Source organism: Salvelinus namaycush, chromosome 32 (assembly GCF_016432855.1).
Source record: "Salvelinus namaycush isolate Seneca chromosome 32, SaNama_1.0, whole genome shotgun sequence".
NCBI classification, from domain to species: domain Eukaryota; kingdom Metazoa; phylum Chordata; class Actinopteri; order Salmoniformes; family Salmonidae; genus Salvelinus; species Salvelinus namaycush.
Window position 1 is genome coordinate 12426102 of NC_052338.1, and position 17766 is coordinate 12443867.

The following is a 17766-nucleotide window of genomic DNA, read 5'->3' on the forward strand; positions in this document are numbered from 1 at the left end:
GCTGTTTATGTCTCGTTCCATGTCCGTTATTTATTAAATGTTACTCCCCGTACCTGCTTCGTCTCTCCAGCGTCATCATTGTGACAGAATGCAGAAGCCATCACACGAAGCATCGGGGAGTACTGGCGTTCTGGTTGGTTTAGTGGCATCGGCTCTGGGTCACCACCGATGGAACCGGGGGTGCCTAGCCTGCTCGTCGGGCTTCCACGCCCTAGCAGGCTCGAGAGGTTTCCTTGCCCCGGTTGGCTCGGATGGCGCCCATCCCACGTCGGGCCTCAGCTGGATCGTCAGTTCTTGTCTGCCCAGCCGGTCCAGGAGTTTTTTTTGTTTGTTTGTTTTTTGTTTTGTCGGTGACGTCGGGGGTGGATTCTGCCGCCGATGGAACCGGGGGTGCCTAAGCCAGCCCGTCGAGCTTTCATGCCCTGGCTGGCTCGAGAGGTTTCATTGCCTCGGTTGGCTCGGTGGCTTCCCATCCCACGTCACACTTCACCGGATCATCGGGTTTCCTCAGCGGGATCGACAGGCGTCTTGACTCAGCCGGATCGTCAGGCTCCCATGCCTCAGCCGGCTCGCCAGGCTCTCACGCTCCTGCCGGTTCGTCGGGCTTCCACGCCTCAACCGGCTTGCCCAGCGCCCATGTCTCGGCCGGTTCGCCCAGGTGGGACGCCGGGTGGCGCCCCTAGAGGGGGGGTACTGTCACGTCTGCTCCCGCTCTTCCCCCCCCCCCCCCTGGCGCTTGAGGGCGCCAGAATGCCTTGCATCACTCACTCCTGCCATCCATCACGTACACCTGCCTTTCCTCGTCACGCGCATCAGCGTTATTGGACTCACCTGGACTCTCTTATCACCTGTTCATTTTCTCCCCTATATGTGTCAGTTCCCCAGCTCTGTTCCCCGCTTCTGCATTGATTGTTTTCTGTTTGCTAACGCTGTTTATGTCTCGTTCCATGTCCGTTATTTATTAAATGTTACTCCCCGTACCTGCTTCGTCTCTCCAGCGTCATCATTGTGACAGAGTCAACATACAAGTGTAAGTAAAAATTAATGTAAATACGTTAGAAATGGTGCTACTAATGCACAAACATCTCGTAAAAGAAATTACTTTTCTAGCTATCATACAGTAGGCATATATGAATAATTATGTTTAAAAAAAATATATAATAATAATTAATAATTATGTAGTTAATATAAGTTAACATGCAATCATAACTGACTGTAGCGCATATAAAGCACCCACAAGCTACCGGTGGCTGAAAACACAATCATCGCAGGATGAACGAGTGAAGAATATCCGGGTAAAGGCGGCCCATTTAAAAATCATTCCTTCCTCCCTCGCCCTGCAAGTGTATACTCGTCAGACGTCATGATACATCATCAGAAGTATCCACTTAATTTGAGGGCTAAGGGGATATGGTGTATTAAGTATTTGGAATGCAGCCAATGTGTTGGAGGAAACACCTTTCAAATATCATCTGGGGTCAGCCTGCAGGCACCCGGCCCATTTCAAACTCATAAAAGACACACCCTCCTCCACTTACCCTCGCCTTATGCCCTTGAGGGAATTCCCATGGCCATCTTTGTCGTCGGTCCAAATAATTAGCCAAGCAAGGGAAGTTCGCAACGTAAGCCCCGAAGCCCTCGTTTTTGTACGAGTTTATGAGTGTACAATTATGTTCACTTCGGGGCCTGAAACGCCCCATAATTCAATTCGTGATGATTGTACATACGCTAAGACTTAAAACCTCAACGTCAATATGGAGAAGTCAACATACAAGTGTATGTAAAAACGAATGTAAATAAGTTAGAAATTGTACTACTAATGCACGACGACACAAACGTCTAGTAACAGTAATGTTTTTGTTTGGTTATTTTTTGGAAATTGTAAAAATAAATTAATTTTCCTTCTTCAGAAGTTCCAGCTAGGCAGGCTAACGTTAGTTAGCAAATTAATTTGCTAGCTATCATACAGTAGACGTATATTAATAATTATATAGTTAATATAAGTAGACATACAATCATAATTGACTGTAGCGCATATAAAGCACCCACAAGCTACAGGTGGCTGAAAACACAATTGTCTCGGGACAAGCGAGTGACAAATTTCCGGGCAAGGGTGGTCCATTTAAAATAAATTCCTTCCTCCCTCGCCCCTTTCCCTGCAAGTGTAAGCTCGTCAGACGTCATGATACGACATCAGAAGTGTCCACTTAAGTTGAGGGGAGAGGGTGTGTCTTTTAAGTGTTTGGAATGCAGCCCTTGTGCTTTCAAGAAAACTAGGAATTCTGGGGAAAAAACTAGGTCAAATCATGACATCAGTGATATTCAGGTCGGAAAGTCTGAGCTTTAGAAAGATGCTCGAGTTTCCGACTTAGAGTTCCGAGTTGGATATCCTTTCAAAATATATTTTTCTAGTCGGAGCTTGTTTTTTTTATGATTTCAAAGTTGTCTTGAAAGCACTGATGTCGGAAGTTGAAGATTTCCGAGTTCCCAATCCCCAGTTGTTTTGAACGCGGCTTCTGGCTTGAATTCATCAGTCTGGTGACTTGGAAACAAAGCTTCATGACTGGATTCAACATAGACTAACCCTTGTTTGCCAAGAAACCGCACGCAATGGCTTTATTCACATTAAAGTTGAACTTTCTAGTGTTATTAAGCTGGGCTAGTGTTGGTGCAACACAACCCATCAATAGAAGACATTATCTCCTGTCATTTTCTACACCATTTTGGGCCTTTGGGATTCGCAAAAACATCAATTTTGATTCCAAGGCACCTAAATACTGAACCAGTAACAGAGTAGGCTACCCAATTCCAAGCTTCACTCTATGAACATAAATGTAGGTGCCCTTCATCTGCACTAACTGGAAAAATATGGTGTAAGCTCATTAGGCTGGCTTTCACCTGGTCCAAGTTCTTCTCAGCGGGAGATGAGGTTGTTCTCAGCTGTAACTATGATCTCACCAAGTTTGACAGGGTTGTGTGGTGTACAGACAGACTGCTCAGCAATGCCCAAAGACATGGATGGCCAAACAATTACAACTCGCTCCTTTCTAGTCCTCTCCAACCTCACTGGACAGTGTGGCGTACTGGTACATAGCTGCTTGAAGATGTTTGGGGGTGGGGAGATTTTTATTTTGCCCACGCTACAGACGGCTATAAATCCAGTCCGCTAATACAGGACTAGTAAAAGCCCAGTGCACTAGTTTTGTGAGAACTTTACTTTATTTTATTAAACATTTTCAGGGAGTGCTGCATCCTCCCCCCAACACCCCTACTTCCCACGGCTATGTACTGGTGTGCTGACTTCTATGACAAGGTGTGCGTGTGTCAGTCCCTAAGACTCTTTCTGGAGGAACCCTTTTGGCGTTGACTCAACTTTCTATGCAGTGTACTCTACACTGCTGCGCTGTGATCTGCTGGGGATGGTCTGTGCTGTGATCAGTGTAAACATGAAGACCAGAAGAGACCAAGGCCCGGTCTCCCTTAGACATCTTAAGTTCATTGTTAGAACCGTAGGATCCCATTGTTAGAACCTTAGGAAAAGATCAGTTGCATTTTTTTTTTTATTCCATATACAGTATTTATTTGGTGCAATGGTAAGAAAATACATTTCCAGGTAAAAGATACACATCACTCCGAATACATTTTATAAATAATTTACATAAACTTACTTTAATTTTGAAATGACTCCAGTGTATTAATCATGTAATAGGTAAAGTATATTCAGGACTGCTGACTTGAATAAAATAAATAAAAGAATGTAAAAAGCTTTGCCATCATCACATTTTGTTGAGCGTTCACACACATTCATTTGTAAGCATTTGTCTTATGCTTGGGGAGAAAGTTTACAAAATTGTAATATTTGTCACGTTCTGACCCTAGTTATTGTGTTAATCCTTTGTTTTGTTGGTCAGGACGTGAGCTGGGTGGGCATTTTCTATGTGTTGTGTTTCTATGTTGGGTTAATGGGTTGCCTGGTATGGCTCTCAATTAGAGGCAGGTGTTTGGCGTTTCCTCTGATTGAGAGTCATATTAAGGTAGGTTGTTCTCACTGTTTGTTTGTGGGTGATTGTCGCTGTGTCTGTGTTTATTGCACCACAAGGTACTGTCTCGTCTCGTTCGTTTTTCCTGTTCATTGCGTGCTTCGTTATATGTAGTTTGCATGTTCAGGTCAGTCTACGTTGTTTGTTATTTTGTAATATTTCAAGTATAGTTCGTGTCTAATAAATTCATTATGTCTACATACCTTGCTGCACATTGGTCTTCCGATCCCTCTCTCCTCTCCTCGTCTGAGGAGGAGGAAGAAATAGACAATCGTTACAGAATCACCCACCCAACTAGGATCAAGCAGCAGGGAAAAGGGCAGCGACAGCAACCACAGGAATCCCAGGATTCATGGACATGGGAGGAGATCTTGAACGGAGAAGGACCCTGGGCACAGGCTGGGGAGTATCGCTGCCCCAAAGCTGAGCGGCGGCGATATGAGGAGGCAGCAAGGCAGCGCGACAGGTACGAGAGGCAGCCCCATAATTTTTTTTGGGGGGGGGGCTAGAAAGGAGTGTGGCTAAGCCAGGTAGCAGACCTGAGCGCACTCCTCGTGCTTATTATAAGCAACGCGTCACTGGTCAGGCACCGTGTTATGTGGTTAAGCGCACGGTGTCGCCAGTGCGTGCCCATAGCCCGGTGCGCTATAGGGCAGCCCCCCGAAAGTGTCGTGTGAGTGTGGGCATCCAGCCGGGGCGTGTTGTGCCTGCTCAGCGCGTCTGGTCTCCGGTACGCAGTTTCGGTCCAGGGTATCCTGCGCCGGCTCTGCGTGCTGTGTCTCCGGGGCGTTGGGAGGGTGCAGTATGTCCTATGCCTACGCTTCGCTCGTACCGGGCAAATGTGGGAGTGGAGCCTAAGAGAGAGGTGCATGTAGTAGGCACTAGATCTCCAGTGCTCATCCACAGCCCGGTTCAACCTGTGCCTGCACTCTGGAGGGTACGGGCTGGAATAGTACTCCAGCCTGGGGGAGTGGTGCAAAGGCTGCGCACCAGAGCTCCAGTGCTCCCCCACAGCCCGGTCCTTCAGGTGCCTCTTAACATCAAGCCTCCTGTAGGTCTCTCCAGCCTGGTGGGTCCTGTGGCAGCCCCACGCACCAGGCTGTCTCTCTGTCTCCTCCCTACAGGTGTGCCCGTCTGTCCCGAGCCGTCAGAGCTGCCCGTCTGTCCCGAGCCGTCCAGCCAGGACCAGCCAGAGCCGTCAGCCAGCCAGGACCAGCCAGAGCCGTCAGCCAGCCAGGACCAGCCAGAGCCGTCAGCCAGCCAGGACCAGCCAGAGCCGTCAGCCAGCCAGGACCAGCCAGAGCCGTCAGCCAGCCAGGACCAGCCAGAGCCGTCAGCCAGCCAGGACCAGCCAGAGCCGTCAGCCAGCCAGGACCAGCCAGAGCCGTCAGCCAGCCATGACCAGCCAGAGCCGTCAGCCAGCCATGACCAGCCAGAGCCGTCAGCCAGCCATGACCAGCCAGAGCCGTCAGCCAGCCATGACCAGCCAGAGCCGTCAGCCAGCCATGACCAGCCAGAGCCGTCAGCCAGCCATGACCAGCCAGAGCCGTCAGCCAGCCATGACCAGCCAGAGCCGTCAGCCAGCCATGACCAGCCAGAGCCGTCAGCCAGCCAGGATCCGCCAGAGCCGTCAGCCAGCCAGGATCCGCCAGAGCCAGCCAGTCCGGAGTGGTCCCTCAGTCCGGGGATGCCCCTAAGTCCAGCGGGACCCATGTCTAGGGTTCCCAGTCCAAGGTCGGTGGCAAGGGTCGCCACCTTGAGGAGGCCACAGAAGCGGACAAAGACAAGGGTGAAGTGGGGTCCACGTCCTGCGCCAGAGCCGCCGCCGCGGACAGATGCCCACCCAAACCCTCCCCTATAGGTTTAGGTGGTGCGGTCGCAGTCCGCACCTTGGGGGGGGGGGGGGGTACTGTCACGTTCTGACCCTAGTTATTGTGTTAATCCTTTGTTTTGTTGGTCAGGACGTGAGCTGGGTGGGCATTTTCTATGTGTTGTGTTTCTATGTTGGGTTAAAGGGTTGCCTGGTATGGCTCTCAATTAGAGGCAGGTGTTTGGCGTTTCCTCTGATTGAGAGTCATATTAAGGTAGGTTGTTCTCACTGTTTGTTTGTGGGTGATTGTCGCTGTGTCTGTGTTTATTGCACCACACGGTACTGTCTCGTTCGTTTTTCCTGTTCATTGCGTGCTTCGTTATATGTAGTTTGCATGTTCAGGTCAGTCTACGTTGTTTGTTATTTTGTAATATTTCAAGTATAGTTCGTGTCTAATAAATTCATTATGTCTACATACCTCGCTGCACATTGGTCTTCCGATCCCTGGAATGTCGTCGGAGGAGGAAGAAGTAGACAATCGTTACAATATTAAACATTCATGAACATGCAAGTGTCCTACATCATTTAAAAGCTTAACTTCTTGTTAATCCAACCGCGTTGTCAGATTTAAAAAATGCTTGACGGCGAAAGCATACCATGCGATTATCTGAGGACAGCGCCCTGCATACAAAAGCATTAAACATTTTCCAAACCAGCAGAGGCATCACAAAAGTCAGAAATAGCGATAAAATAAATCACTTACCTTTGAAGAACTTCCTCTGTTTACAATCCCAAGGGTCCCAGCTACACAACAAATGTTTGTTTTGTTCGATAAAGTCCTTCTTTATATCCCAAAAAAATCTCTTTAGTTGGCGCGTTTGATTCAGTAATCCACCCATTCCAATAGTTCAACATGAATACAAAGGAATCCCAAAAGTTACCAATAAACTTCATCCAAGCAAGTCAAACAACATTTCTAATCAATCCTCAGGTACCCTAATATGTAAATAAACGATACAATTTAAGACGGAATGTAGTATGTTCAATACCGGAGGTAGTCTTGCGCCACAAGACTACACTCAAAATGAGAGCCACCTTGAAAAACAACTACAACTACTGATTCAATTTTCAAAAAACAAGCCTGAAACACATTCTAAAGACTGTTGACATCTAGTGGAAGCCATAGGAACTGCAATCTGGTAGCTATTTATTTGTATATCCTACAGACAAGCATTGAAATGGACAGTGACCTCAAACAAAATTCTGGATCGATTTTCCTCTGGTTTTCGCCTGCAATATCAGTTCTGTTATACTCACAGACATTATTTTAACAGTTTTAGAAACTTCTGAGTGTTTTCTATCCAATGCTACCATATGTGTATCCTAGCTTCTGGGCCTGAATAACAAGCAGTTTACTTTGGGAACGTCATTTATCCGAACTTTCGAACACTGCCCCCTAGCCCTAAGAAGTTTTAATGACAGTTTGCTGTGGAACACTTGAAGATTGCATGTACTTTCATAATTCTTTGGTGAGCTACTCATAGGTGGGCTGCGAGCTACTGGTAGCTCACAATTGACCTGTTGCAAACCCCTGTTATAGAGGTAATCTATACTAATTCAAACCAACTGACAAATGTTAATGGAACTATTTTTACAGAGCATTAACTGTCCATCTCTCCTTATCTTATTGACTGGTTAAGTTGCCACCATATACAGTCCTCGAGAACAAGGGTTGAGACAGACATTGCTCTTGCAACCTCCTACTGAGCAATTCTTTATTGGAAGTAATAATAAACATAATAAAAACAAAAAAAACTATGATAGGAAACAGTGGGTGAGAACAAATCTGTTCAGGAAATAATTTCCTAGACAGATCTGCCTGGTAGCTAGCAGATTTAGCCTTACACAGCAGTGCATCAGGGTAGACTTCTCGGTGGCAAACAGTTCCTCTGGCAATCATTGAAACCTTGGTAACGAGTGCACTCAGCATGTCTGTACTGAAAGAGGCTCTGTACTGGGGTTTGTTCTTGGAAACGAGACTGAATATTCGTTCGCAGTCTGCATTGCTGTGGAACATGACCAATATCCCCAGCATCACAGCCAAAAGTTTGGAGTAGACCAGGCAACGTTTCTGACATCTGCATAGGTCTTCAGATCCAGCTTGCCTTGGCCCCAAGTTTAGTCTCTATACTGTAGTAGAGGAACACTTGTCACCTCTCAAACAGGGCCAATCACTAGCGCCAGCTCACAAGTTTTGGCTTTTTCGGCACAGTTCCTAATCATCACTTAAAGCAAAATCATTTTGAAAACATAAAAAAAAATGATCGCATCAACACAGACCGCAAAAACTGTCTACACAAAGCTTAAGTAGGTTACCGCAAAGGGAATCTGAACGCTGTTCGCTTGCCGGTGTTTTAGCCTATTTCTGTGCAGCACATACTGTACATCATTTAAGATTTTCTAAATTGATAACATCTCAAATCTAGTGCAAAGGCATTTTAGAAGCATTGCTTCTGTAGCTAATACCGGACACTCATTAATTCTTCATCTCGCAGTCTTCTAAACTCACAACTCCATTTAATGCATAATAACAGTTACAGTCTATAAGGTTTCATGATCCTCGTAATGTTAGGTGGAAAATACAACTAATGGGACGCAGAATTAAATGTATATCACACTCGCACAAATGCGACCAGTTATTTTTCGTATTTGCATTTCATTTCTTTCCCTGGCAAATGTGAGTGAACTGCTGGCACTTTAGAACCCACTGAAGGTCCATCTTATGTTCGCTAACGTTAGCTTGAAACAATTACAGGCTGACTACACTGCTCGCATCGCGTGCGCGAGCGTAGCAAAAATAAATGTAGAAATCTAGATTATCCAATTATTGTACCCACACCGCTCACGCACAACAACGAGTGTCTGCGTTGCCAAGGGCTAAAATAGAAGTCAGTTCTATTTCTTACGCAGATCGCGCCGCAAGTCCTGCCTCTCCCATCTCGTCATTGGTTCATAGAAGCAGGTACCCACGTGCCATCTCCTCATTGGTTATACCCATGTGGGTGAGTGAAAGACAAAATAGGTCGGTGGCAGTAATGCACGTAATTTATGAAAGTTGCCAATCGCAATATAAAGTCAAGAGAAGAAAAAGCCTGGAAGGAGGAGAGATGACTAGAAACGATTCGGTTGACCGTTTTATGTGTGGACTAATTGGTGGAGTAGAGGACCTTGTGCATTTCAGGTAAAATAACAACTCAATGTTTTTATCCCAGGACAAATTACCTAGCAACAGCAAGCTAACTAAATAGGACAAATTAGCTAGCAAGTGCAAGTTAGCTAGCTAAATTGCCATAAATGTTTCATGCTTTTCGACCTGTTCCCAAATTAATATAATTGGTTCAGAGTTTGTTTTGATTATTTAACCTGCGTGGACATTCTGAAAGTAGTTTGAGGTCAGTAGGTCACATGACCAAGGAGCTACTGACATTTGAAAGTTGTAAAATCGTGTGAGATGAAAATGGACAAACTAAAGGGTGTGCAATATAGAATGGTAGTCAGTGGACATTCTGAACCTTGTTTGAGGACAGTAGGTTGACCAAGGAGCTATTGAAATTTGAAACACTGAAAAACATTGAAAATTCATGTAAATTGCGTTAGAAGAAAATGGACAAACCTAAAGGGTGTGCAATGTGTAGGCCCGCTGAGTGTACATGCTGAACCTTGTTTGAAGTCAGTAGGTCACATTACCAAGAAGCTATTGAAATTCAAAAATGTAAATAAATAATTTAAAATAGTGTGAGATGTAAATCAACCCCAAAAAAGTGTGTGCAATGTGTGACTATGCCATCGGGTTAGCGGGTTAGCTAGAACCAGTTTTTAAAGTTTTAGGAGTAATGGTTAAAGAGCTATTGAAATGAGAAAATGTTGATTTGTCACTATGTTGACAGTCCCTAACTGCTGTTGGTGGACGTAAGGAAAACTACAGGCGAATATCCGTTGAATATCCAACCTGAATCTGTCTTTACCTCGGTAGCTGACAGTCGGCAAACTCAGCATCACAACAAACAGGAGGGACAGACACGGAGTAGCTACGTCGAATAATGATGTATTAATCTCCATGTCCGCTGACACAAACTCTGTACATGTCTGTGTGTTGCAGCTTGACAATGCGGATGTTAGATTTACACAGTGGATTTATTTTTTATTAAAATGTTTAAAAAAATATATAATAATAATAATCAGGCCCTATTCATTTCTGCGTACCTTTAACTCGGATCTCGTACCTGCGTACATGGACAGAGAATTGCGTAGTTGTACGCAAAATGCGTGTATTTTGGCAGGTCTGGTTTACAACCAGAGCTGGAGTCAATTAAAGATGCACTATGGTGAAATCACGCAGCCATTTCATGGTTGCAAAAATTCGAATAGTTTGCCTAATTTCACTTTATGTGACAAAACAAGCAAGTATAGTGTAGAGAATCATTGTACCATCTCAACCGCTGTGAAATATATTTTATATAACCAAACATTTTCAGCTGGTGTACAGAACCGAAAGTAAGAGACGTAAAAACGACCAATTAGCATAGAAATAGCTCACATAGAAAATATCTACTGCTTTTTAGACTTGCTTTCAACTAGAATAACAGATCTATAACTTACATTTCTATGTGTATTTGGTCAGGTCGTCCCAAAAAGTAACATATTGCAGCTTTAAGGCAGCGGCTCTCAAACCTCACCTCAGGGACCCCCAAACTTTCCATGTATATTAACTAATCCACAGCAAGCATACCTGATTACAATTGTCAACTAATCATCAAGCCCTTGACTAGGTGAGTTAGTTCAGGGCTACAACAAAATTGTGAAATGTCTGGGGGGTCCCCGAGGAGAGGTTTGAGAACCACTGAGTTAAGGGTTAAGGGACTGAATTGGACGTGCGTCCCATCTCAAATCAACCCTTAGCCCAAGGTTCGTATAGACAGTGGCAAGTCAAATTCAATAACTTAAGTACTCTTTCAAGCACTAATACTTATTTAAAAGGACCAATTTCTAATAGTTTGTATTATGCAATTGTTTTTAGTCGCCATCAGATGGCAGTATATCACCTCAAACTCATGAAAAAATGTAATATGTACAATTCATCACAAGTTCTACTCAATAATACTTGTTTCACTACTTATTTACTGTATACATGAGTGGTAAGTCAGTACTAATGATGTAATTTGAGTATTGATGAGCAGAGTTTTGGGAGATGCCTACTGGTGAACACACATTTCCTATTCGCATTACTACACAATTCCAGCTAAATGACTATTGTATTTGTATTGGGCATTTGGGAATCTACTACTTAATAGCTAAGAAAAAGAGTCTTGCTCAGACTGGCAGCTTTAGTGTCGCCGGTCGGGAGAAGGGCGGGTGGGCTGTGTGAGGAAACCGGCACGTGAACGGCAACCAGAACGGCAGAAGCACGGCTGCCGCTTGATAAAGTGAATGAGGCAAAACAGCTCTGGAGAGAAAAAGTCACAATGTAGAACTGGCGCCAGTGCAGGATGCAGCGTTGTCTTTCCCCCTCCAGGGCCGATTCACCCATGCTAGCAATGTCAAAGTCCGACGCATTTATTGCACTTACACTGTGTGGGTTGGGTCCAGTGATGTAGTGGTAAAAGAAGAAAAAAAAATGGGTAAACTAATACTGACCAAAAACTTAAAACACAACATGTAAAGTGTTGATCCTATGTTTCATGAGCTGAAATAAAAGATCCTAGAAATGCTCCAAATGCACAAAAGGCTAGATTTAATCTATTTTGCCCGGCATTTTAGCTATTGATGTGACATTTGGCTGGCCTAATCAGACAGTTCTGTACCCGCCTGACTGAGTGGCAGTGTGGGTGGAATGAGCAAGCTCATCTGGCAACCAGAGAGCAAAACACAAGGAAATATACCTTGTGCGAACCTTGCCCAAGCCCCTCATCAAGCCTCCCTATGCACTTGTGTAGATCTGAAAGGAGTGGTTAAGAGTAAGCTATATTCTATCCACTCATCCTCAGAGCACACTACTCTGATCAGTCAAATTGCGTGGAATTTAAAGTACACTGCATTGCATTCGGAAAGTATTCAGACCCCTTGACATTATTTACATTTTGTTACGTTACAGCCTTATTCTAAAATGGATTAAATTATTTTTTCCCCCTCATCAATCTACACACAATACCCCAGAATGCCATAGCAAAAACAGGTGAAGACATTTTTACATTAAGTATTCAGACCCTTTACTCAGTACTTTGTTGAAGCACCTTTGGCAGCGTTTACAGCCTCGAGTCTTCTTGGTTATGACGCTTCAAACTTGGCACACCTTTATTTGGGGAGTTTCTCCAATTCTTCTCTGCAGATCCTCTCAAACTCTGTCAGGTTGGATGGGGAGCGTTGCTGCACAGCTATTTTCAGGTCTCCCCAGAGATGCTCGATCGGGTTCAAGTCTGGACTCTGGCTGGGCCACTCAAGGACATTCAGAGACTTGTCCCGAAGCCACTCCTGCATTGTCCTGTTGGAAGGTGAACCTTCGCCTCAGTCTGAGGCCCTGAGCGCTCGATCAGGTTTTCATCAAGGATCTCTCTGTCCTGACTAGTCTCCCAGTCCCTGCCGCTGAAAAACACCCCCACAGTATGATGCTGCCACCACCATGCTTCACTGTAGGGATGGTGCCAGGTTTCCTCCAGACGTGATGCTTGGCATTCAGGCCAAAGAGTCATGTCATGTACCTTTTACTGAGGAGTGGCTTCCGTCTGGCCACTCTACCATAAAGGCCTGATTGGTGGAGTGCTGCAGAGATGTGTCACGTTCCTGACCTATTGTTCATTTTTCTTTTATTTATTTAGTTGGTCAGGGCGTGAGTTGGGGTGGGTTGTCTTTGTGTGTTTTGTCTAGGTTCTATGTTGCATGTGTGCACTTAGTTCGGTTTAGCTTCACGATCGTTTGTTTTGTTCATTTTGTAAGTGTTTTGTTTTTTCCTTCATTAAAAGAAGATGTATTTTTCACGTGCTGCGCCTTGGTCCTCTCTCTCTTATCAAGACGATCGTGACAGAATTACCCACCAGAATCGGACCAAGCGGCGTGTCAAGCGGCAACAGGACCCACCTACACAGGATTTATGGACATGGGAAGACGTCTTGGACGGCAAGGGTTGTTACACATGGGAGGAGATCCTGGCTGGAAAGGATCGCCTCCCATGGGAACAGCTGGAGGCAGCGAGGAGAGCGGAGGCAACCGGAGAGAGGAACCGGGGGTATGAAGGTACGCTGCTAGCACGGAAGCCCGAAAGTAAACCCCAAAAATTTCTTGGGGGGGGGGGGAAAGGGAGAGTGGCGAAGTCAGGTAGGAGACCTGCGCCTACTCCCTGTACTTACCGTGGAGAGCGAGAGTATGGGCAGACACCGTGTTACGCAGTAGAGCGCATGGTGTCTCCTGTACATGTTCATAGCCCGGTGCGGGTTATTCCACCTCCCCGCACTGGTAGGGCTAGATTGAGCATTGAGCCAAGTGCCATGAAGCCGGCTCTACATATCTGGCCACCAGTGCGTCTCCTCGGGCCGGCTTACATGGCACCAGCCTTACGCATGGTGTCCCCGGTTCGCCTACATAGCCCGGTGCGGGTTATTCCACCTCCCCGCACTGGTCGGGCGACGGGGAGCATACAACCAGGTAAGGTTGGGCAGGCTCAGTGCTCAAGGGAGCCAGTACGCCTGCACGGTCCGGTATTTCCGGCGCCACCTCCCCGCTCCAGCCCAGTACCACCAGTGCCTACACCACGCACCAGGCTTCCAGTGCGTATCCAGAGCCCTGTTCCTCCTCCACGCACTCTTCCTGTGGTGCGTGTCTCCAGTCTAGTGCCTCCAGTTCCGGCACCACGCATCAAGCCTCCTGTGTGTCTCCAGAGTCCTGTATGCACTGTTCCTTCTCCCCGTACTCGCCCTGATGTGCGTGCCCTCAGCCCGGTACCACCAGTGCCGGTACCACGCACCAGGCCTATAGTACGCCTTGAGAGTCCAGTGTGCCCTGTTGTTGTTCCCCGCACTAGCCTGATGGTGCGTGTCCGTAGCCCGGTACCTCCAGTTCCGGCACCACGCACCAGGCCTACAGTGCGTCTCAGCCGGCCAGAGTCTGCCGTCTGCCCAGCGGCGCCTGAACTGCCCGTCTGCCCAACGGCGCCTGAACTGCCCGTCTGCCCAACGGCGCCTGAACTGCCCGTCTGCCCAGCGGCGTCTGAACTGTCCGTCTGCCAAGCGCCGCATGAACTACCCGTCTGTACTGAGCCCTCAAAGCCGCCCGTCTGCCATGAGCCTGCAAAGCCGCCCGTCTGCCATGAGCCTTCAGAGCCGTCCGCCAGACAGGAGCCGCTAGAGCCTTCCGCCAGACAGGAGCCGCTAGAGCCTTCCGCCAGACAGGAGCAGCCAAAGCCTTCCGCCAGACAGGATCAGCCAGAGCCTTCCGCCAGACAGGATCAGCCAGAGCCTTCCGCCAGACAGGATCAGCCAGAGCCTTCCGCCAGACAGGATCAGCCAGAGCCTTCCGCCAGACAGGATCAGCCAGAGCCGTCCACCAGCCATGAGCAGCCAGATCCGTCAGCCAGCCATGAGCAGCCAGATCCGTCAGCCAGCCATGAGCAGCCAGATCAGTCAGCCAGCCATGAGCAGCCAGATCCGTCAGCCAGCCATGAGCAGCCAGATCCGTCAGCCAGCCATGAGCAGCCAGATCCGTCAGGCAGCCATGAGCAGCCAGATCCGTCAGCCAGCCATGAGCAGCCAGAGCCGTCCAGCCAGGATCCGCCAGAGCCGTCCAGCCAGGATCCGCCAGAGCCGTCCAGCCAGGATCCGCCAGAGCCAGCCAGCCAGGATCCGCCAGCCAGCCAGGATCCGCCAGAGCCAGCCAGCCAGGATCCGCCATCCAGTCCGGTGCTGTCCCTCAGTCCGGTGCTGCCCCTCAGTCCGGTGCTGCCCCTTAGTCCGGTGCTGCCCCTTAGTCCGGTGCTGCCCCTTAGTCCGGTGCTGCCCCTTAGTCCGGTGCTGCCCCTTAATCCAGTGGGGTTAATTTGGAGGGTGGCCATTTGGAGGAGGCTACGAAAGCGGGTAGTGACTATGGTGGGGTGGGGACCACGACCAGCGCCAGAGCCGCCACCGTGGACAGACGCCCACCCAGACCCTCCCCTAGACTTTATGCTGGTGTGCCCGGAGTTCGCACCTTAAGGGGGGGGTTATGTCACGTTCCTGACCTATTGTTCATTTTTCTTTTATTTATTTAGTTGGTCAGGGCGTGAGTTGGGGTGGGTTGTCTTTGTGTGTTTTGTCTAGGTTCTATGTTGCATGTGTGCACTTAGTTCGGTTTAGCTTCACGATCGTTTGTTTTGTTCATTTTGTAAGTGTTTTGTTTTTTCCTTCATTAAAAGAAGATGTATTTTTCACGCGCTGTGCCTTGGTCCTCTCTCTCTTATCAAGACGATCGTGACAGAATTACCCACCAGAATCGGACCAAGCGGCGTGTCAAGCGGCAACAGGACCCACCTACACAGGATTTATGGACATGGGAAGACGTCTTGGACGGCAAGGGTTGTTACACATGGGAGGAGATCCTGGCTGGAAAGGATCGCCTCCCATGGGAACAGCTGGAGGCAGCGAGGAGAGCGGAGGCAACCGGAGAGAGGAACCGGGGGTATGAAGGTACGCTGCTAGCACGGAAGCCCGAAAGTAAACCCCAAAAATTTCTTGGGGGGGGGGAAAAAGGGAGAGTGGCGAAGTCAGGTAGGAGACCTGCGCCTACTCCCTGTACTTACCGTGGAGAGCGAGAGTACGGGCAGACATCGTGTTACGCAGTAGAGCGCATGGTGTCTCCTGTACGTGTTCATAGCCCGGTGCGGGTTATTCCACCTCCCCGCACTGGTAGGGCTAGATTGAGCATTGAGCCAAGTGCCATGAAGCCGGCTCTACATATCTGGCCACCAGTGCGTCTCCTCGGGCCGGCTTACATGGCACCAGCCTTACGCATGGTGTCCCCGGTTCGCCTACATAGCCCGGTGCGGGTTATTCCACCTCCCCGCACTGGTCGGGCGACGGGGAGCATACAATCAGGTAAGGTTGGGCAGGCTCAGTGCTCAAGGGAGCCAGTACGCCTGCACGGTCCGGTATTTCCGGCGCCACCTCCCCGCTCCAGCCCAGTACCACCAGTGCCTACACCACGCACCAGGCTTCCAGTGCGTATCCAGAGCCCTGTTCCTCCTCCACGCACTCTTCCTGTGGTGCGTGTCTCCAGTCTAGTGCCTCCAGTTCCGGCACCACGCATCAAGCCTCCTGTGTGTCTCCAGAGTCCTGTATGCACTGTTCCTTCTCCCCGTACTCGCCCTGATGTGCGTGCCCTCAGCCCGGTACCACCAGTGCCGGTACCACGCACCAGGCCTATAGTACGCCTTGAGAGTCCAGTGTGCCCTGTTGTTGTTCCCCGCACTAGCCTGATGGTGCGTGTCCCTAGCCCAGTACCTCCAGTTCCGGCACCACGCACCAGGCCTACAGTGCGTCTCAGCCGGCCAGAGTCTGCCGTCTGCCCAGCGGCGCCTGAACTGCCCGTCTGCCCAACGGCGCCTGAACTGCCCGTCTGCCCAGCGGCGTCTGAACTGTCCGTCTGCCAAGCGCCGCATGAACTACCCGTCTGTACTGAGCCCTCAAAGCCGCCCGTCTGCCATGAGCCTGCAAAGCCGCCCGTCTGCCATGAGCCTTCAGAGCCGTCCGCCAGACAGGAGCCGCTAGAGCCTTCCGCCAGACAGGAGCCGCTAGAGCCTTCCGCCAGACAGGAGCAGCCAAAGCCTTCCGCCAGACAGGATCAGCCAGAGCCTTCCGCCAGACAGGATCAGCCAGAGCCTTCCGCCAGACAGGATCAGCCAGAGCCTTCCGCCAGACAGGAGCAGCCAGAGCCTTCCGCCAGACAGGATCAGCCAGAGCCGTCCACCAGCCATGAGCAGCCAGATCCGTCAGCCAGCCATGAGCAGCCAGATCCGTCAGCCAGCCATGAGCAGTCAGATCCGTCAGCCAGCCATGAGCAGCCAGATCAGTCAGCCAGCCATGAGCAGCCAGATCCGTCAGCCAGCCATGAGCAGCCAGATCCGTCAGCCAGCCATGAGCAGCCAGATCCGTCAGCCAGCCATGAGCAGCCAGATCCGTCAGCCAGCCATGAGCAGCCAGAGCCGTCCAGCCAGGATCCGCCAGAGCCGTCCAGCCAGGATCCGCCAGAGCCGTCCAGCCAGGATCCGCCAGAGCCAGCCAGCCAGGATCCGCCAGCCAGCCAGGATCCGCCAGAGCCAGCCAGCCAGGATCCGCCATCCAGTCCGGTGCTGTCCCTCAGTCCGGTGCTGCCCCTCAGTCCGGTGCTGCCCCTTAGTCCGGTGCTGCCCCTTAGTCCGGTGCTGCCCCTTAGTCTGGTGCTGCCCCTTAGTCCGGTGCTGCCCCTTAGTCCGGTGCTGCCCCTTAGTCCGGTGCTGCCCCTTAATCCAGTGGGGTTAATTTGGAGGGTGGCCATTTGGAGGAGGCTACGAAAGCGGGTAGTGACTATGGTGGGGTGGGGACCACGACCAGCGCCAGAGCCGCCACCGTGGACAGACGCCCACCCAGACCCTCCCCTAGACTTTATGCTGGTGCGCCCGGAGTTCGCACCTTAAGGGGGGGGTTATGTCACGTTCCTGACCTATTGTTCATTTTTCTTTTATTTATTTAGTTGGTCAGGGCGTGAGTTGGGGTGGGTTGTCTTTGTGTGTTTTGTCTAGGTTCTATGTTGCATGTGTGCACTTAGTTCGGTTTAGCTTCACGATCGTTTGTTTTGTTCATTTTGTAAGTGTTTTGTTTTTTCCTTCATTAAAAGAAGATGTATTTTTTTCACGCGCTG